Raw genomic sequence first — 21,715 nt, 5'->3', positions numbered from 1 at the left:
CAGAATATAATCCACTTTCCAATTTACACTGCCACAAAAAGTGAAGGATGGGGGCAGGCTTTCTCCTTGCTCTTTTCCTCCTGCCTCCCTGTAGCAGAACTTCATTTTATTTTTTCTCTCTAGAGAAAAATCATTGGGAAGCAAAAATGTCTATGCAAGTTGAATGGATGCATCTTGTTCCAGGGGCATGTTCACTGGCTGACTTCTTTCAGAACAGAAGGCAAATGACCCTGGCAGATGGCTGTGTCATGTCTTCTCATATCAGTCAAACTGTCTTGCAAAACATTTCAGAACTTAGAATGCCTATTTGGTGTTTTAAGGTTGCACATGCTTTGGATGTGAGATCATCCAAGACATGACAGTTCATTGGGGAATGGGAGAGAAGATGATTCTGTATCCCTGCTGTGATGGGCTGCTAGATAGTGGTTAATATAGGCTACCTTATTGTTTCATAAAGCTGTTTTGGTTCCTCTCTTGATTGTCCAGAAACACTAAAGGTTTTTATTATACTGCTGTCACCAGTAATGTACTTAGCTTGGCAACATGCATCCTACATGTTGTATTGTTGGTTGTTATTTGTCATCAGGTTGTCTTTGATTTATAGCAATCCTATGAATGAAAATCTTCCCAGAAACCATATTATTAACAGCCCTGCTCAGGTCTTACAAATGTAGGGCCATGGCTTTCTTTGTAGATTGCATCAAACCATTATTGTTTTTGCCAGTGAGTCATGTCTCATAATATGTGTGAAGTACAACAGCCTCAGTTTAGTCATTTTGGCTTCTAATGAGAGTTCAGGTTTTGTTTACTCTTGGATCAATTTATTTTCGTAGTGCAAGAGGTACACAGAACTCTTCTTCATGTGGCCCAGTCTGATTTTTGAGGCTGTGTGGGTGTGAGTAAAGGAGAACAGAAACTCCTTCAGCAATTCTCATTCAAACAAGGCACTGATGCCTTATATGCCTTGTTTTCCACCCAGATAGGTTTTTTTAAAAAAGAATTCAAAAGTGGGCCTCTGGTCAGTTATACTTTATGGTCTTTGCAGGATGTGTGTGGCCTAGGATGGCCCTCAAAGGTGGAAATTAGTCCTGGAGGTCTGGACTTTTAATGTACTCATAGGAAAAACTAGAGAGAGAGAATGAGAGAGGGAGAGAGAGGTGTTTCTGGAAAAGATTTTTATTCTGCAAGTGTCGTGGCATTTTTTCAGAATTTCACAGGGTTCTGCTAATAACTCTCCTGTGTTTCCCTACCATTTCATCCAACCTTTTTGCTCATTAAGGACAAAAAGATGAAAAAGTTGTATAATGCCTTATGGCTGGTCGCCATCCTCCTTGCTATGGTGAGATGAATTGCAACCCACTTAAATTATAGTAATTGTTTCTGAATTTGCAGCTATACATATAATTTAGCATATGCACAAAATCTCCTTTTTACAAGGCATTTCTTTGTCTTCTGGGGTATACGTGAAGGTACTCTTAGATTCACCTAGAGGTATGTACCACTGAATTAAAGAAGACATATTTCTGAGTAGGTAGCATGTGCATTTTAAGATCATTGTCACCACTTTTGTTGTTAGGGAGAGAGAGCTGGTTGAATGTTAGCAGTGTTTTGCATCAAACCATTTGAAAGTCTAAGATGGAAGTTGGCCTCTGCTATCTTGTTTCTCCCTGTTCTCATTCAAACTCCTGACATGAACTTTATAATGCTTAAACTGGACTCTTGGCAAAAGTGCATTTAAGTCTAATAAGCCTTTCCTGAATAGTTCCCCGGCCACTAGAAGGAAAATCTAACTGTTGAACTATGACCTCACCACAGTCATGATTTATTGTTTATTATTTTAAATTATGTTTTAATTATTATTATTATTATTATTATTATTATTAAACTTTATTTCTACAGCGCTGTAATTATACACAGCGCTGTACAAAGTTGGTAAAATTAAGTATATAAAAGCCTGCCCAAGGCATACACTCTAAGATAATAACAATTAAATAGAGAAATAGATAAAATTACCATGTAGAAAAGAAAAGACAAATTAAAAACATCACATATAAAAGCAGATCACATCAAACATTATCAGACAGCCAGATGACAATCACAAATTCCCTGAGAACGCTTCCCTAAACAATATGATTTTCAGCTCAGCCTTAAAGCTGGTTAGGGAAGTGATGAGCCGTGCATGCAGAGGAAGAAGGTTCCAGGAATGAGGGGCAGCAAGAGAGAAGGGACGGATCTGGGATGGGGCAGAGGAGATCCTGGGTTGAGAGAGGAGACTTTGGCTACCAGAGCGGAGAATACGAGTAGGGATGTAGGGAGAGAGAAGATAAGTTAAATAAAGAGGGGCCAGCCCATGCAGGGCTTTAAAAGTGAGTAGCAAAAGTTTGTACCTGATGCAGAAAGGAAGAGGGAGCCAGTGAAGGGAAGACAACAGAGGGGAGACATGATCATAATGGTGAGCGAGTGAAACAATGCATGCAGCTGAATGCTGAACAGAAATTAATGGGTGGAGGTGAGAGAGAGGAAGCCCTGCCAGGAGGGGGTTACAGTAATCTAGTCGTGAGACCACTAGGGCATGGACCAGTGTTTTTGCGGTAGAAGCTGAGAGATATGGACGGATTTTGGCGTTATTATAGAGAAAAAAATCTACAGACTTTGGCTATAGTCTGGATCTGGGGGATAAATGACCAAGAGGAGTCAAAGATGAAACCAATTAAACTTATATTGTTTAATTATATTTTAAGGGGGGGATTGAGGGATTAGGACTGTATGTTTTTTAATCTTTGTAAGTCACCCCAATTGCATCTTGTAGAGGGGCGGGATATGAATAAATTTTATTATTATTATTATTATTATTATTATTATTATTAATTACACCTTGTCCAATCAAAACTTTGAATGGTTACTTTTTGGATTACGTTCCATGTCAGTGGGGCAGTGAATTTGCTTTAAGGGAGCTGTCTATTATGCTAAACCTTAGGGGGAAAGAGTTCTGCTCCTAGGATAGCACTTTTAAAATTCAAACAAAACTGTAGTGAAATCATTGCTACACTGACTATGGCATTCACCACTGACTACAGCTCTCAAAATCCCCCGTGCTGACTAGGGGATTTTGGAGGTTGTAGTCCACATTTGTTTTAAAGTTAATCATCTGAGCTTTAAATTCAGCATATTAATAATGTGGCTTTAATGAAGAGTCACCTTGGAAAACCACTTTTTGCTATCTTTTCACCACTGGTCCAAATGCAAACTATCAAACAAAAGTACTTGGGACCACTTCAAAGTCATGCTGACAGTTTTTCATTGGGTGAGTTATTTTGTGTGCATTTGCTCACCACACAGATCAGCCTCCACTATGATATGTCTCTGCATTGTTGCCAAATATTCCGTTCCTGTTACACTAGGCCTACACAATTTGTGAAGTGCCAAACAGTCCCCAATCCACCTCCTGTTGCCTACCAAATGCTTGATAAAAAGTTGTGCAGGTCTCTTGCTTTTTTGCAACAACCTAAGCATTACAGGGAAGGTGAAGGAGTGGGAAGGATGCAGACCTGTGAATGTCTTGTGTTCATCAGACCATTGCAAATTGCAGATGGACTAAGTTCAGCCTGATGGCACACACAGATTCGGTATTGGTCTATTATACTAAAAGCAAGATTAAGCAGAGCTTACTCTATTGAATGGACATTTGTACATAGTTTGATCTCTTTCTTCACATTCACCTTGCAGCACTAACCATGCATTAGCTTACATTTGTGCTCACAATAACTTGCCATATTTATCCTGCAAGTTATAGTAAATAATTACAGAAAATAATTTACTTTAGCAAATGCTTATTCTTGTTTATGAATCTAGATTGCCTTCTTGAATAGACCAGGAAAAAAAAAAGAGAGAGAGAGAGAGAGAGAGAGATTGCTACATGAAAAGATAGGCTTCCCTACTTTTAAAAAAGTTCCTTGTTGAGAAAATAGGTTTTCTGGCCATTAGCTCATAGCTGGTGTTGTCATGTCAATCAAATGTCTTCTCAAAATAGACCTTTTGATGCAATCTCTCCACTGGGAACTTTACATTGAGTGTCTAATCAGAATTGCAGATTATTTGGGAGGGGGGCAGGATCATGGGATTCATCCTGTATGGGACTCTAAAATTCTGCTTCCTTGGTACTCAGAACACTGTGTATTTATTGCCCAATTCATGCAAGCTATCTCTGTTGTAAAGTAAGGTATCTTCATCTGGAATGGGCAGTTCAATAGACAATTGTAATGTCTTAATTTTGAACAGGCAATTTAAGACTGAGAAACCTGAGCAAAGACCTATTTGTGGTGGAAATGAAAGCTAATAAAACTGTTCTATCGATCAACAGTTTTTTGGATTCTCCTTGTGGGAGAATTTTTGGATTCTCTTTGGGGACATGGGTTTGAAGATTGTCATGACGAACTCTCTGTCCTTCAAAATGTACCATTGCTGGTATATGCTGCATAAGGAAACTGTTTATTAAAAATTAATTCATTGTCCTTAATTTGTTAATTTTTTTTCAATGGCATTTTAAAAAATTACTTTATATACTCATAAATAAGTCTAGAAATTTTAGTCAAAAATTAACCAAAAAACCTGAGTTGACTTATCCATGGGTCAATGTACGTACTGTACTTTAATTCTTATACAGTGGTGCCTCGGGTTACGAAATTAATTCGTTCCGCGGCCGCTTTCGTAACCCGAAAAGCCTTCGTAAGCCGAATTGCCATAGGCGCTAATGGGGAAAAGCCGCGTTTCGTGCGAAAAAGCCGAAAAAAGCACCAAAAATTTTCTTCGTATCCCGAAAAAACATTCGTAACCCGGAACAATGATTTCCTATGGGATTTTTTCGTATCCCGAAAATTTCGTAACCTGGGTATTTCGTATCCCGAGGTACCACTGTAGCAAAAAAAGAGCCATTCCCTGGTGAAAGGCAAGAGGTTAATTTATCCTGGAAGCACTGACCTCCCACTCCCACTGTCTCATCCATCCAGCCTTTAGTATGAACATGGTTATGTCTACTAGAATTTTGTAAGTCCTTTAGCATTGTTTTCATTTGCTTCAGCCTTTACATCCTTTGTTACATACCACTAAGCTTTATTCTCAACTTATCCATGGGTCATATCAAAGCCCATAATTTTCGTCCCATAACCTGCCCTCAATTTATATATGAGGTCAATTTATAGTTCACTATATATGGTAGTTATCTTAGTAGTCTTTGGAAATAACTCAGTTGTTCAGACAAAGTGGCTCTAAATACCTCATTGGATGTATGGAACATTAGCTACTGCACAGAAAAAATAGGAAGGTCATTTGGAACCTAGAGGTCCATGTTGGTTATACCCAGAACCCTTGTGTGGCACGAATGGATTCCTCCTAAACATGCACTGTGCACATGCAACATGCAACCCAGAGCTCGTTGTTGGTTATTGCTTTTGTGAGCTAACGGGGCTATAAATCCCATACACAAGCCATGTTTGAGGAAGAAGGAAACCAGTGAAATGTAACCCAATAAAATCTGGTAAAAGAACACATCCATTTTGTGCATCCATACAAAAATCACCCCTCTGCCATTAGTCCCTCCCTTCCAGAATGATGTAATTCAGATCCGTTGTTCCCACTTGTTGAACATGCTTTGGAATCTGTTCTTTTCCAAAGAGCTGCCAAAGAACTAGTGTCAGGAAAGAGCAGGTTTTTTGCATTTGCCTCACTCCATTGCGATTGCAACTGATCACAGTAAGATTGGAACCAGTTTCAAATGGGAACAACAGTCATATAACCTGAGCAGCAATTCACTTTAAATCATAGTGGGAACACAGCTCATGTCTGAAGAGTGAGCCTGTTGTGCTGGACTCGGGCTTGAATTAAACACAGGAGTGTTATAGACAGAGGGCATTAAAGAAGGATTTTCACATAAACATTTTGGAACTGGAGACCAATTGCCCAACAGTTCTTGATCGTATATATCTACCAAAACTTCCAGATGATCTTTTCTAACTTTACTATTCACTAAATAAACTGAATTTAATGTGTCTGGTACAATAGCAGTACAGTTGGACTTAATTGAAATTTCTTCCATAAATGTACCTCTGGATTTCACTGGCTAACAGTATTCTAGAATAGCTTTTTATGTGAGTGCAAAGCAGATTCTTTGAATCTCTGTTACTTTCTCTGGGCTCTGGTTGCTGCCATAGTGACCTAGTCATATGTTCTCCAAAAAGACTCCAAATGTACTTCTCTTTTCTCAGGAAAAAGGGGGAAAGCCCTTTAAGTTCTCAGAGCCTTGTTCTTCTCCTGCCTTTCTCCACCAACTTTGACTAGAGGATGGCGAGAGTGACGGAAGAGTTCATTAACAGTGCCTCCTTCTAGGTCACATTATTATCCTAATTGTTGTTAAGACATAGAAACTTTGATGTCACCATTATTATAAACAAACCAAAGCACCAAAAAGCTTTTTACAATCTTTCAAGACTTCTGATAGTTCTCAAAAGTCTGCCAGCAGAACAGCAAGCTAATCAGCATGAGGACAGATAGCAAATGCCATTTTCCTCACCCAGAAGTCACCATTTTTTCTGTATAATTGACAAATGAATTACAGACTGCTTCATGAGATTACTATCTTTTACTACAAGCAGTTCTTATTTAAAACAAAAGCTTTTCTGTAACGTGCTCCAGAAATATCAGCACATTTTTTGTCATTTATCTGAGGTCACAGCCTGTAGTTCTTTAGAAAGGGCTACTGGGTGCTGTTGTATTTTACTGTCCAAACTCTGAGAAGGTATTACAAAAGAGATCATGGGCTAGATCAGAGGAGGAGGAGGGCAAGATTGTCTTCTTTGGTTTTTTTTGTGATCTTGAGGTTCTTTAGCAGGCTGACATTTCCCATACTATGAGAACTAGAATGTAATTTAACATAGCTTGCAATGTATGTTCGGTGATCAAAATTGATGTATCTTTGCTCTTTCTTTGCCACTATTTAAGCACATATGCAGATGGATAGGAAATGCAGAAAGCTTTCTTATTTAAATGTCAAAGAGCTTGACTTTGTGTTACAACTGCCATGTGATCAACCCAAACATGAGACAGCTGCCTGTTGAGAATTCTGACCATTTCTCAGCAGGCATAAGAGACTGGACAGAAATTGTACATGTGATGAAGGAGAACCTGCTGGTTGCCTTTCTCCTTCATGGTTTCTTTCTCTCCTTCTCTTTCTCTTTCTGAGCATCTAACTTTCCTAGGAGTGAGGAGCAGGGGCAATTAGCTGCTAGAGGAGACAGCTAATATGAGATATGAAACAAATGGGAATGCAGAGAGAGGAAATTTTACTTTTGGAACTACCCACCCACCCAAGAATCTCTAGCTAGCCTGGTCACTGATTGGAGACTCTGGGAGTTATAGTCAAAAAGTAACTTTTCCATGCTATGGGGTTTCTAGTTGTTTCTCTGTCTGAGATGACAGACAGACACATAGTTTTTGCAGGCATCCCTGACACCTGCTGTTGTTCTTGTTGTTGTTGTTTCAAAAGATCAAGCAGCAGAAAGTTTGAAAGCCCTAGGACTGGGGACCTGGATAAGTGGTGTAGTGAAGGCAGGGGGACGACTCTCCCAGGCCTATTGCAACAGAAGAATACTAAGGTCTTCTGCCCAAGTGGCAGAGTAATTGACAGATTCATCTTGCTGTGGCCAGTGAATGAGGTGATAACAAGGTTTGCAGTTTTTTCTGTGGTAAATGGCAAATTAGCATGTAGAAAGTAGAAAAATGAGAGAAACCATTAAGTGAAAGCTTAGAGACATCTTTCATATTTTTTTTCTTTGGTTACCTTCATACAGTAATTCTTTGCAAGAGCCCAGGTGGCGCAGTGGTTAAATGTCTGTACTGCAACCACTCATTCACAAACCAGAAGGTTGTAAATTCAATCCCAGCCAAGGTCTCAGGCTCAACTCAGGCTTGCACCCTTCCAAGGTTGCTAAAATGAGTACCCAGCTTGTTGGGTGCAATTAGCTTACACATGGTAAAACGCTTAGAGAGTGTTTAAGTGCACTGACATGCAGTATAGAAATGTATTTGCTATTGCTATACACTGTTATGATGAATACTGCAAAATGAAACAAAAAGTACTGAGACAAGTGGGCAAATAATATAACCCATTATAGGGCAGCTTCTAGGATCAAGGCATAAGAATGTCTTGTAACTACTGGGCTAGAAGGGAACATCAGTGAGACCCCTTCTCTGAGTCCAGACAGCACTGCATTAGAGAGACTGAAAGGTGTACTATGAGGCTGCTTCAGGCAGTCATAAGCAAATGATGCCAGTGCATCTTATCAGATTCTGAATCCAGTTGGGCTGATCTATATCTGGCCTAGCATGTCTTTGCATTTCATGAACTTATGAAAAACATAAAAATTACAGTCATTTTAAGGCAACATTTAAAGGCAGCTATAGTGTGCATGGATGGTGCATACAAACGTGCATGTGTGCACACAATAAAGGGACACAGTGGCTCAGTGGTTAAGACGCTGACTGTTGATTGCAAGATCAGCAGGTTGACAGTTCGAGGCCCAAATGCTGCATGATGGTGTGAGTTCCCATCATTAGTCCCAGTTTCTGCCAATCTATCAGTTCAAAAGCATGCAAATGCAAGTAGATAAATAGGTGACACTTCGGTGGGAAGGTAACAGTGTTCTATGCAGTCATGCTGGCCACATGATCACAGAGTCATCTTTGACAATGCTGGCTCTTTGGCTTAGTAATGGAGATGAGTACCGCTCCCTACAGTTGGACACGACTTGTCAAAGGGGAATACCTTTACTTTATAGTGTGCATGGATGGATACACTAAAATGTGCATGCATGTGCACACAATACATGCACACAAATACTCCAAACTTAATTACCTGTAGTTTGGAATGATTATTCCCATATTGTCAGATTTCATGGACATAAATGAAAACAACAGTTTTAGTTTCTGAAGGCAAATCAGTGTTCCACATTAAAATTGAGATTACCAAGTTACCATTTGGATTCAGCTCTGAATCAGGTCAAGTCAGCTTCACTGAATCAGGACTGAATCCAAATCAACAAATTGGGCCCCAAAACTAAATGGGAAGGATTGTTTTTGCACAATCCTTCAGAATGACTTGTAGCTAAGAACTCCTGAGGGAAACACTCAACCCACTTACATGTATCTAAAATGCCTTTTCTAAAAATTATGTCTAACTTGTATAAATACAGCCTAAACTGTGCTGAGAGTGGGGAATTTTTAGAAATGTGGCAGACGTTTGTTTAGAAAGAGGAGTTTGATTTTGACTTGTGATGAAAAAAAGAGTCTCTCTTCTTCTAGAATAGTTCCCCACCCTACATTCAAGATGGAAATTGTACAAAATATACCTCTGGCTAACAGTAGATTAGACTGTAAGATCTTGTAAGTATTAGTTTTATCATTTCTTAGAGGAATCATAGTCATTTATGGTGCTGTGTTCATGAGGAGGGTCAGGGAGAATTTTGCGCAGTTCAGTTTAATAACAACTTATCAGGAACACAGTTGATATTTAATATTTTCACATTTCAGAATTTTGTGATGCAGTTTTCCTGATAGAAAATACGTACAAAACCATGTACCTTAATTAAAAAAGCATAAATAAGTATTTTAAAAATACACTTGCAAACCAGCACTTTAGGCAAACTGAGGGTTAAGGTGACTCTGTTGGCAAAATGCAGATAAATTTTGACACACGCTTTTTTATTCCTGGTGCAGGAATAAAAAAGAAAAAACTTAAGACTAGAAAAATGGGAAACACAGAGAAAAGTAAAATGGATGGACTTGACCATCCATACTGCTGAACCAGTGCTTATAATACAAATTTGATGCATGAAAGTTAGCAGCCAAAGCTTTTTTCCTAGCATAATAAAGTAATGGAAAGTCAGGTGGTTGAATTTGTATGTTCTTAAAGGCATAGAAGCAGGACATGAAAAAAGTGATGGGAACTGTGAGCATAGAAAATAGCTAAAATAAAACCATTGCCTAAATTATACTGTGGTTTTACTAGCAAAGAAAGCATAGACAGGGTTAATTTTTCTCTTGTCTTGGAGAATGAGCCTTCCACAATGAGTTGCTACATGTCTCTAAAGAATTTGCACCTAGTCTTTGTTTAAAATTGTGAATATTTATTGGAATATTATCTTTTTTAAAAAAAATTAAACTGCTTGGTTTTTAATGAATGTCAAATATTAAAGTAATTGTCTCTTTATCAGTTTACAGCCTTTCCTTGTTCCTCCATTTAATGCATTGTGTTTTTTTCCAAGTAGCTTAATCAGCCACTTGAATAGATAGAAATGAATTTTTCAGAGATACAGACATATTAGGTTATTCTAGGCCACAGGTCCCTTGACACTGTTAAAACACACTCACATATACACACTAGTGCTGCTTTTCACAGCAGATATGCACAACTTGTTTTGGGAATGCTTGGTCTGATGTGTCTTTTCTTGGCACTGACTAACTTTTGAGTAAAATGCACAGGATTATAAACTATCCCTATGAGGGGTTTCGTTATGCAGTCTTGTGCATTTCACTCAACACCAAGCTATATGAGCTATATGTGTTTTAAAAGCACCATTTTAAGTGTAATATTTTAGGGTTTTTAAAAAAGGTATCCTTGCTGAGGAACAGGTATCACCTTATTGTTGTTAATTAATTAATTATTAATTCAAATATTTAGAACCCACTAGATATGTAAAGATTTTAGGGTGGCATACAATAGAATAAATTCTAATAGCTAAAACCAATGTGAAACAGTAACTGGAACAGACTACAGGTCATATTAAATAAAATGGTGCAGTATTTGCAGGCTGAAAAGAGAGGTAGTTGGAGAGAGCAACTTGGATCATTCCAAGTTTCACCCCTAGCCCACAACCTGGTCATCTCCTTACTGGTGGGTGAATGAAGAGGAAAAATGATTTCAGTGAAGAAGATATGACCGGTGCCATCTTAGGGGGAGAGGATGTGGACAGTGTGCTCACAAATTCTGTATTCAGCTTACTTGCTATAGCATTGGTGTAGTAATTTTGAATACTAATAATGGAGGATGACGCTAGACTTGTTGACCTTTTAGTCCTTTTTATATAACAATCCTATTACAGGCCCCGAAAAAATTCACTTTGAGGTTTATGGCTTCCAGAATCTGTGTGCAGGCTGGGAAGCTCTTGTTTGGGGCCACAAAATCAACTTTTCCAAGTTATTTTCATAAATACATCTCCTCAAAAATGTCCCCTTGTGTTCAAGAGGCCTTACTCCCAGAGAGGTGGACATAAGATAGTGGTGTTAGTGATCTTTCTGTCTAGACTAGAAGACTGAGCAATGTCCATGATAAACTTTCCACAGGCATCTTGATCACATTGTCCTCTCTAGGCTAAATCATTCCACTCCTAGCTGTAATGTATAGAAACACCCTCAGAGTCATGGCCAGTGGAAATTCAGAAAGGGAGATGGACAGTCTATTCTCCAATATTACAGGACTCAGTAGTGGAGAAAGATCTCATCCTAATCCATGGAAAGCCAGGGTATGACAATACCACACTACACCGTTGTAGCATTTTTATTGTACTTTTACTGCTATGGGTGCCTCCTGTGGCATTCTGGGATTTATAGTTTAGTGAGGCCTAAGATCTCTCTTGCTGGGAATTCTAAATGCCCTTCCCTAAACTGCAAATCCTAACATTCACAGAAGGCAGTTGTAGCAGATGAAGTGTAATAACAGTACTACGCTGTGTAATGCAGTATTGTCAATAGTTGATGTTGAATTTTAGTGGCCACTGCAGTAGCAGCAGTAAAAATGGTGGCTAGTGCCAATGGTGTTACAGCCCCAAATGCTTTCTGGAGGCTCCAGTGTGTTCCAGCACCCAGAATTTGTCAGCACTGGAGAAGACCCATTGAAATGCACAGATATAGGATGGGGAAAATTGGCTTGACAACAGTACATGTGAAGGGGATCTAGAGTTCTAGTACACCAGAAGCTGAATATGAATCAACAGTGTGATGTAACAGCCAATGCAATTCTAGGTTGCATCAGTACAGGTACTGTATAGTGTCTAGATCAAGGGAAGCAATAGTACCACTCTATTCCACTTTGATCAGGCCTCACCTGGAATACTGTGCCCAGTTCTGGGTACCACAATTCAGAAAGTATGTTGACAAGCTGGAGTGTGTCCAGAGGAGGGTGACCAGAGTGGTGAAAGGTCTGGAAACCATGCCCTATGAGGGGCAACTTAGGGAGCTGGGTATGTTTAGCCTGGAGAAGAGAAGGGTAAGAGGTGATATAATAGCCCTGCTTAAGCATTTGAAAAAATTTGAAGGGATGTCATACTGAAGATGGAGTAAATTTGTTTTCTGCAGCACCAGACTAGGATCCAGAGCAGTGGGTTCAAAGTACTGGAAAAGAGATTCTACCTCAGCATTAGGAAGAATTTCCTGACAGTAAGAGCTATTCAATAGTGAAAGACACTCCCTCAGAGTGCAGTCTCCTCCTTTTGAGATTTTTAAACAAGTTGATGGCCATCTGTTGGGGGTGCTTTGATTGTGTATTGCTACATGGTAGGGAGTTGGATATGATGGCCCTGGAGGTCTCTTTCTGTGATTCTATGATTCTCTGAAATCAATAGGACTTGTTTAAAACTGGATTTAGCTGAGTTGATTATAACAGTGGCTACAGAAATGTTTTAGCTTGCCAGCTACAAAATGAAGATTGCACACAGACTAGAGCTTCTTAATTCTGCTTTCTGTCTCAGAAACCTCTTGTTTCAACAGAAGATGTCTATTCTGTTCGATGTACTTACTCAAACCATCTGAAGAACTGGAGGGAATTAAAATCAATTTCCTCTTTAACACATTGGCCTTATGATGAGTTGCAAAGGCATAGAAGGCTTAGAGATCCGCACATACGTTCAGCTAGTTATCAGATATGCAAATGGGCGATTAACCAGTTACCCCATGTCATCCCAAAGCTTGGTTATGAACAAGCAAAATGGTTCATCAATCAGTATCGGATTGGTTGATGACAGATCCAGACCTCATGTTTTGTGGGCCAATCCTACACTTCAGCTGTTGTCTATAAAGTTGTGGCCTTTCCTTCCAAGTAGGCGTAGTGTGGTCTTTCTTGCGGCTTCCCTTCCATGGGAAGGGAAAGCTACTTTCTTTGGACAACAGTTCCTAGAACCACCCAGCCAGTATGGCCTGTGGCCTTGATACTAGTTATTTCAGGGAGCCATGTAATTTTCCCCAACTGTTTGGTAGAGATGTTCACCTCTCCTACCCTCCATCTAACAATCATGGTTGAAATTTTCAGCTATAGCACTGCTAAAAATAGTAAAAGAGCTTTGCCCACCCACCACCATCCAGCTGAGTAAAGGGAGAAGAAGGCCACACTGGAAGTGGCTGAAGCCTACATGTGGCTCAGGAGACATGGGCTGTACACCCTGACTTAATCTGAACATTTCATACTTTTTTTAAAAAAAATGTTGCACAAATTTTGTTAACAGGGTGCTATCCAGACCATTTTGCATTCTGTTTTGGAAAGTGATATATACAGCAATCTACCATTTTGTTGTATTTTTTTTTCATTTTAACACTCTCAATATCTTGGACACAACCAAGCTATTAGGCCTTTTTACAGTAAATTGTTGTTCCTTCATGAGTTGTGCATCTTCACGTTCTGACACCTTAACTCCTATTGTCTTTATCGAAAAATAATTCCATCCTGCTTTGGAATTTTTGGGAAATGTGTAAATGCAATAATTTAAAAATAGGCTTTGAAATTTCATTTTCTCTTTTGGCAATGTTGGTTGCTATGGTGCTCAAGTAATAGGTTGTGATTTTTAACGCTGAATTAATTACTAGTTCTCACTCACAAAGAACATCTAATTATACATATTCATGAAAAACAGTGTTTGGTATTCCAGTGGGAGAAAGAAAGCCTTTTCTTTTCTTTTCTTTTCTTTTCTTTTTTGGACTATGTATACTGCATTTGTTTTCATGCATCCTCCTTTTGAAAATCTTTCAGAAACTTTTTAGACCTCAGTCTTTCTTATTTGGCCCAAGTGGTTTGAATGATACTTGCAAAGGTGGTTCAAGACACTTGGTTGTCTGAGGTGGAGCAAGATATAATATTCCTGCAACCTACTTTCCACTTGTAAGTCAAAGTGAAAAATACTAACACTTAATGAGGAGGGGATTCAGAGGAGGAATCTGTAGAAGAGAGCACACAGACATGGCTTTTCAAACTTGTAGGAATAGTTTATCTTTGTCATAGCATAATTCAGTGGCTTACTGCTGTGAGCTTATCACTATAAATTAATAGTAATTCTCTGGACAGTAAAATAAAATCAAATAACTAAAAAATTTATTTTCATGAAATCATTCAAAGATAATGCAGCGTGCCTAGACTTGGTCCAAAATACAGTCCATCAATAATCCAATTTGGGACCGCTTTAAGTGCCCTGGCCCAATGCTGGAGAATTCTGGGAACTGTAATTTTGTTAGGCATTTAGTGATTTAGTAATTTAGCTTTCTCTGTTAGAGAGCTCTGGTGCCACAATAATTCCTACAATTCCCAGAATTATTTCTGCAGTGTGTTTTGAACCTTGGTTACAGAAGCCGTTAAAAGTGGCTTACTTGTCCACAAATCTATTCAGGCAAATATCACAGAGATTCTATGTGCTGACTGCCTCTCTGTAGTTTGAAGGATAAGCAAGAAATGACATTAGAAACAGGAGGAAAGAAGTAACTTATTTCCACATCAAAACTACAGCTTCCACAGATGGGGCAAAAGGAGCAGCAAAATCCTGTGGCAACTGGACACTGTGGTCCTGAAACTGGCTACTGCACAATCCTGAACAGGCCACTGGCAGGAGCCAGTCCTTTTTCTGGCGGCTACAGGACAAATTAACTAGCCTCAGAGAGGTTTTTGGCCTCTTTGGGGGCATGTGTTGTAAGAACACCATGCTCCCAAAGTGGCTGGAAGCCATTTTATTTGGTCTGTCCATTTTGGGCCACTATTATATTGTTGATATTAAAGTTTAAAACTATTATAACAATGTAAAACAGTTAAAATGATAAAAATCTTTAAAAGTACAATTTGAAACAATATAGCATCTTCTTAAAGATATTTTCTTATCATCATCATCATCATCATCATCATCATCATCATCATCATCATCTTTGTTTCAAGATGTTACCCAAGTGTCACTAATGGGGTAATGATGATGATGCCTGATAATAATGATTTCCTGCCCTTTCCTAGCATCACAAATCAGCTGTCTGAAACAACCATATTCACTTGATCAATGTTATTTCTGGTGCTTCTTCTCAGGATCATATTTCCTAAATTCAATAAAGGGGTGTAGTGCTTGCACATTAGCATGTGGGATTTATTCCTTTCCTGTCCTTTTGTAGTGCACCTGAAAAAATGTAGTTACTTCCTTAGTTACTGGGGAGTGCCCTTACTAAATGGCAGAGGAAGACTGTCATGTGGTCCAAGAGCCAGATAATCATGCTTTCTTGTGCTCTATTGTGGGTATTGAGACAGTAAAAAGGTGGGTGAGTTTCATATCACAGATTAGCAGGTTGTAGCATTCAGTTGTTGTTGTTGTTGTTGTTGTTGTTGTTTTAAAAAAAACTAAAAGTATTTTGGAAAGTTACCTTCCAAGTTATGATGTTTTCAGACTTACACTCTCGATTCTGATGGCTTAGGTTATGTTGTATAAAATGTGCTATACAGCATTCTTGTCAGGTAATGCCCCCCCTTTTTTTGTACTGGTTCAGTCCCTCTAATGCATCTAAATGGTAAAAATATTGTTTCTGATTAATATTTCAAAGTGGTGCTAGACGTTACATTTAATCCCACTTGAATGTACTCAGCAATATGGAAGCCAGCTGCAATGAAACTACTCATTAGTTTTCAAAATGCTTTCAGGGGCAAAAGAAAGCACATTTAATTATATGTGAAAAGCCTATGTTGTAGTTAATATTTAAACCAATAAGTGGTTATGTAGTTCAGGCTGTTAAAAACATGGTTTTTATTGCATATTAATGCAATTAAAATTGCATCAGAATTTGCTAAATTATTCTCATATCTGCTTAAATGGAACTGTAAATTCAGAACTGTCCTATGGTTTTGTTCAAGGACTGGAAGTTTTTTTAGGAAAGAGCAGTGTTTTGTTTCTTAATATATAGTTTACATTTTCATTTCAAAGCTTTCCAAGATAGACCAAAACATAAAAACCTGCATAATCACAAAAGCTTTGTAAACATGTAGCAATATATAAATGATTAAACCCGTAACAAATTGAAATAAAAGCCATTCCAGCTGAAATCACTCACCCTAGTTTACCTTTCTATCCATTAAAAATCTGCAATGGATTCTATTACTCTGTTTGCTCTCTGTAGTACTTATCTCATTTTTGAATTATTAAAAGGGCAAGCCACATGGGATCCAACCAAAGGCTTCACTAGTCCAACATTCTGTTCCCATAGCTGCCAACCAGTTGCCTGTGGTAAGCCCATAATCATATGTGTGAAATAGCACCAGCCTGTTGACATTTTCTAGCAACCACAATTCAGGAATTGATTTTGATGGTTAAATAGAACCATCATTAAAAGATTTGTCATACAATTTCAGTGGCATTCTTGAATGCTACAGATGCTTCAGAGTTCAGTGCTATGAAGGAAATTAAGCCAAAATGTGTGACTGGACCAAAGCCGTCCGATGCACATTCATTCAAATCTCTGTCTCACAAATCCAGACCCAATATTGTAAATTCATGGTCAGAGAAGTCATACACATACAGTCAGCCCTCCTTATCCACCAATTTTTTTTATCCACAGATTCAAGCATCCACAGCTTCAAAAAAGAGTATAAATTCCAAATAGCAAACCTTGATTTTCCATTTTATAATAGAGACACAATTTTCCTTTCCCATTATATTTAATGGGACTTGAGAATCCACTGGTTTTGTTATCCACAGGGGGTCCTGGAATCAAACCCCAGCAGATAGTTGTTGCTCAGTCCATGTTACGAGCATCACAGAGCTGCCCCCCCAAAGAGCATCTCATAACCTAAGGCATTTCTTATCCCATGTCATAATATAATCATGTTGCAAATTTCCCCATTCTTACTTCTAGCGGCTACCAGTGATATGGAGTAAGGACAAGTGTATGAGAGTGTGCAAAATGACATCTTTGACACAGGGAAAATACTACAGGATATAAAGTATATAGTAAAGATATAGAGAACTGGATGCAGGGATGCCATTTGATAGTAGTTTGGTAGCCCATATAGGTTTCAGCTGGTTGATTCTGACTGGTTGATTTTATGTTGAATGTGCATACTGTATATCAAAAGTAGTTACAGTACATGAGATCAGGCACCTCCTAATTTACAGCAAGGCTGGCATTAGCAGCTGGCAATCTTCTATAGCTGACAGGACCTCAGTGCTCAGGCAAGATTCAGTGCCAGTACTTTATCAATGATGCCTCGATCTGTCATCCTTTTTTGGTCCAGCACTCTGAGAATGGATAGCTGCATCTAGCCACCATTTTAATTTCTAACCTAGTATCACTCTCTGTAATTGAGGCAAGTGAAAAGGGCAGATGCACAGGATTTCTTAGAATGCTCCCACTATACCCAGAAAAGCCCTTTAACACTCTCACCAAAAGATGGCACTTTGCTATCCTTTCAGCTACAGATCTAGCCTTATCTTTTCAGTCACAGAACTAACCCTGTTATCAGTGGTTTCCATGTTTGAATGTCCAGATGATATTAAACGACATCTCCTGGAATTTCCTGACAATATGGCTAGGAATTCTGTGAGTTGTAGTCCAATAATGTCTGGAAACTTGGATTGACAGGTCTCAGGGTGCTGATTAAAGTGGCCTTCTCTGATTCTCCACATGGAGAGTCAAATGCCAAGATGAGGAACTATTTCCAAATATTATTTCCACCGCTATAAACTATATGTGGGCCCTCCAGGGAATATGAAAGGGTAGGCCCTGCATATGGTCCCAGAGACACCCTGTACACATCCCTCTTTCAAGGTCTTGGTAGTCATCTCTACCCATTCTCATTTGGGGCCAGAACACTTTGTCTCACTGCAAAGATATCTGGCTGTATGTATTGTACTTGTGCAACAGCCACTAGTGCATAAAAACAAGCAAGCAAGCCTGGGGGCAAAGAGAGGGAACTGTGAAGAAAGACTGGTGATTGAACTTGGACACATTGTGTCACTTGGGACAAGATAGAAAATGGAGCACTAGCATTATGACTTGTATGCCTTCTTGTTGTTGTGGCCAAAGCAAGATCAGCATCACATGGACTAGAAAAACTCCCTATGTGCCATGCATGATGTAGGTAGGGGCATGTTGGATACAAGCCCTAGAGGGAATGGTGGCAACTGCTGCCGCAACTGGGAGTATGGTTCCCCAAGTTATATAGTGGCCAGTTCTGGGGGGGGGGGGGGGGGCTGCCCATTGCTTCTTATGACAAGAGACGAGGGGGCTTTGCACTCAGCCCATGGGCCCAAGTGAGGTCATATGGAGGGACAAGGGAGGAGGCTATTTAAGGCCCAATTGCCCTCTTACATGTCCCTTTTCTCCTGATCTTAGTGACCTGCTACCTGCAAATCTGGATGATTTGGACCTTGTAGTTAATGATATCTCTTTACACTTCATTCATGATTGCCTTTTCAGGTCTTAGAGTGCATCTACGCTGAAGAAATCACTTAAAGTGCTGTAGTTTCATCCTGTAGAATCCTGGCATGTGTAAGGAGCCCTGGTGGCACAGTGGTTAAATGCCTGTACTGCAGCCACTCACTCACACACCACGAGGTTGTGAGTTCAATTCCAGCCAGGCGCTCAGTGTTGACTCAGCCTGGCATCCTTCCAAGTTCACTAAAATGAGTACACAGCTTGTTGGTACTTGCTATTGCAGTTTTACAGGATCTTTAGCCTTCTCTGTCAAAGAGTACTGGTCTTCACCACCTAGAAATCCCAGGATTCAGAAGGATGGAGCCATGGCTGTTAAAGTTGTGCCAAACTGCATTATTTCTATAGTGTAGATGCGTGCGCGCGCACACACACATGTCTTCTCATTTGTTCAATACAGTCTCCATTTTGGTTAATGACTGAGCCAAGATAGGAAAAGACCACTGGAATTATTGGAAATCTTTAACTATTTCAGTATCTTTGTTACCCATTTTAAAGTTATGTTAGTCCTATGGTGATAAAATCCTATTGTGAAAAGCCTATTATAAGACAGTCCAAAATGAAAAAAATATCTAACTTTAGAGTGTTGGAAATGGATTTGAAATATATACCTTTAATTGGACTGTGCTAGGATTTAAGAGAAAACTTGCTATAAATTACAGTATAGGTGGTATCTGATTTCACAGTGGTTGATTTATGAGTTATGGATAATAGCCAGAGACGTGGGACAGCAGATATTTATCTTATGCTCATAGATGTAGTTATGCTTATTGGTTAGACAATTTTGGCTTTTTATTTGGGAAGAAAAGGAAAATAGCTTACATTTTGCCAGTGGCTCTTTTAATAATACTATTTGGCTTGATAAAAGTGATAGTGAAATAAAAATGGAACATTAATGGTACACATAACCATTTCTAATGAATGAGGAAAAGATCTCTCCACTCCAGACATAATTGATATATATGATATGGGACATAGCTTGTATGATAAAGCTGAAGATGTAATTAGAGTCTGAGAAGGCAGTCAACAAGGCAGCTGTGCTATAGAAAAATGTCTTTATGCATATGTTATTGGACTGATAAGGATCAAGATAAACTGAACCATGAGTGTATAATTTAACCTATCTGAAAGTATTGAAAGCCATAACCTTGTTAGTATGTTTTAGCATAAAAATATATAAAAGAATCCAGTTTTTCTGCATTCCTTGCATTCCTCTAAATGAGAGGACCAGTTTTGAGAATCTCATGGAAAGCAAGGGTGGGTCAAGCTACTAGAATGTGGTTGTTAGCTAGGGGTGCAGTTCTTTGCAAATTGTGTTTTATGAGGAAGCATCAAGTGATGTTTGCAATTTTCTTCCTGCTGCAAGAGTTTAGAAGACTGCAAAATTTGCACCTTTTGTTTTCTGCAGAAACAGCATTTCCCACAAATATAATAGAATTTTCTGGGTGTGTAATTTTGCTTCTAGCACAGAAAAAGCTGTTTTTTGCATTTGCATGCACGCGTGCGCACACACATGAATTTTCACAGAATAAATTCTAAACTGTTAAGATTCTCTAGGATTCTCCTTGTCACAGTTTCCCAACACTCAAGAAATATATTTTAAAAATATTTTTAGGCATTGGAACTGAAAATCCTGCACTAAGAATAGATTCCAGTAGTGTATGTTGCCAGAAGTGTCAGATCTAGAAATGTTCATTTCCTCCTACCTGGTGCCTAAGTAGGTTTCTTCAACCTGGTTCCCTCCAGACATATTGGACTACAACTCCTTTTACAAGGCAAAAGATGATAGGTGATATAACCCAACACATCTGCAAGGTGCTGGATTAGGAAGATAATTTTGAAAGTACCCACTGCCTCTTTAACAGATGATAATGAGACTCAAAGGGGGGGGGGGGTCACCAAAGGCCTCTAAAAACAACAAGTACCAAATCTTAACTCTGAAATAGACAAGAGTGTGAAATAGACAATTTAGGTCCTGAAGCAGCATAACATCCTTTGGACTGTCAGCTGCAAGGAATATCTGGCCTTGCTTAAAATGTACAGAGAATTACTGGCCTGATTTAAAAGCCCCCCCCCCCCCAAAAGGCAGTTTGACAGTAGACCCTTGTGACTTCTCAACTTGGAAATGCAAAAAGAATGTTTAATCACATGTATATACATGGCTACTCAAGCTATTGGTAGCTGCTGGCTTCTGATGGAAGCATGAGTTTGGTTAGACTCATCAGTTTTGTCAATGTATCTTTTCAAACTGTCTTCCCTCAGGATATTCTCTGTGTCCATTTGTCTTTTTCAAGAGCTCTGAATTTTGCAAATGATGTACTGGGGATGATAGGACATATCCAAAGCAGAGGCCAAGGCATCATTCAGGGAAAACTGTCCACCCTTATTGATCCTCGCACCAGAGGACCCATGATAATCTTCATATTAACTTGATATTAACTTCTGGATTCCCTGACATGGTTGGCAAAAGTAGAGTTGAGCAGTGCTGAGGACTTCCGGTTGCAATGGCGCCTTGATAAGACGGACTCCAGTATAGCTGGGGAGCCGTCTTTGCCAATATTGAGCCTCGTCCTCCAAAGGGATCTTTGGAGGCCGGGAAATTCTCCCTACTGTTGGAAGAATCAGAGGGGGCTCGATGGAAGGTTCAACTCCGGACTGTACTGAGAAGTCAGAGTAAGTTTCAACCGCTAAGTGGTTGAGACGGAAGATATACAGACGGAGGGACCTGCAGAGCAATCCACACTCAGAATTGGCAAGTAGCGACTTGATTCGCATAGAGACGCCATCAACTAATAATATTGTTCTATATAAAGTATAGTAAAAGAAGGAAGGCTACCAGGGATCCTACAATTAACAGCTACGATTATACCATAATAACGGGGCAGTAAGGAGACCAAGATTCTTCTCCTGGCTTCACTGAAGCCTTTACGAATAAACATCACAGAAACGCAGA

The 21,715-nt window shown here is 39.2% G+C and overlaps 1 protein-coding gene across 3 annotated transcripts in view; it reads left to right on the top strand.

Moving 5' to 3' along the window:
* CPNE4 (copine 4) overlaps positions 1-21,715 on the top strand; it is a 218,179-nt gene that overhangs the window by 63,819 nt on the left and 132,645 nt on the right. The window contains exon 1 of one of the 3 annotated variants that reach the window (XM_042477131.1): positions 9,413-9,432. The exons of the other annotated variants lie outside the window; for them this stretch is intronic. The gene's annotated coding sequence lies outside the window, so the exon portion shown is untranslated. Of the gene's footprint in view, positions 1-9,412; positions 9,433-21,715 lie in introns of those variants that run through there. 3 annotated transcript variants of the gene reach the window in all.

Source organism: Sceloporus undulatus, chromosome 6, assembly GCF_019175285.1.
Source record: "Sceloporus undulatus isolate JIND9_A2432 ecotype Alabama chromosome 6, SceUnd_v1.1, whole genome shotgun sequence".
Classification (NCBI taxonomy): Eukaryota; Metazoa; Chordata; class Lepidosauria; order Squamata; family Phrynosomatidae; genus Sceloporus; species Sceloporus undulatus.
The sequence above is the reverse complement of the archived record's forward strand: the minus strand, read 5'-3'. Positions and strand labels throughout refer to the sequence as shown.